This window comes from Equus caballus, unplaced genomic scaffold (assembly GCF_041296265.1).
Source record: "Equus caballus isolate H_3958 breed thoroughbred unplaced genomic scaffold, TB-T2T unassigned-0001830, whole genome shotgun sequence".
NCBI lineage: Eukaryota > Metazoa > Chordata > Mammalia > Perissodactyla > Equidae > Equus > Equus caballus.
Window position 1 is genome coordinate 6,546 of NW_027222200.1, and position 955 is coordinate 7,500.

Consider the following 955-nt stretch of genomic DNA (forward strand, 5'->3'; position numbering starts at 1 on the left):
CCCCCTCGGGGGGGACGGGTGCCTCGTCGCCCCCCCCCCACGGCGTGCCGTGTGGGGGCGGGCAGGCTCGGGCGCGTGCCCGCGTGTTCCCCTTGCTGGGGTTTCCACGCGGGTGTGGGAGTGATCGTGGCGGGCCGAGCCAGCGGCGTGATGCTGGCTCTTTGGTTGGGAGGTGCTGTTTGATCGGCACCTCCGTCCCAGTCTCTGCCTCCCTTGGTCTCGGCCTGAGGGGAGGCACTGACTTGGGAGCCGCACAGGGGCCTTTTAGATCCCTAGCTAAGCCCAGTGTGGCCGGAGATGGCGAGCCCGGGGCAGCGCGGGCTCGCGGCCCTGACCACGGACGCTCCGACTTGCTCTAGGCCTTACCTCTACCGCAGACCCCTCCTGCGTTGTGTGGCCATGGTGTCTGTAAGCGCCTTGGTGGGCCCGATGGCGGACGATGGGCGGGGGCGACACGCCCTCGGTGAGAAAGCCTTCTCTAGCGATCCGAGAGGGTGCCTTGGGGTACCGGACCCCCCAGCCGCCGCCCCTCCTCTGCGCGTAGTAGCCACGGACGCCACCACCGTGGCGCGTGGGCAGAGCCGCTCTTTGCCTACCGCGGCCGGCGCCTCCCCCCTCCGAGTCGGGGGAGGGTCACGCCCGGCCGGGCCGTCGTTGGGCGCGGGGCCGCGCGTGTGCGCGAGCGTGCGCGTGGTTCTCCCGTCGCGTGCTGGGGTGGGGAGAGGGCCCGGCCCTGTCCGGGCTCCGCCCCGCCGCGAGCGGCTGGCTCTCCGCTCGCTCCCGTCCCGAGCCGCAGCCGGTGGTGGCGTGCGGGCATGGGTGGGGGCCGCCGCCGCTCTCGGGCGCGTTCCCTCGGGACGTGGGTCCCGGAGCAGACCAGACAGGCAGACGGGTGGCTGGGTGGACGGGGCGGCCCCCGGCGGCGGGGGCGCCTCACGTAGGCCCCGGCGGTGGG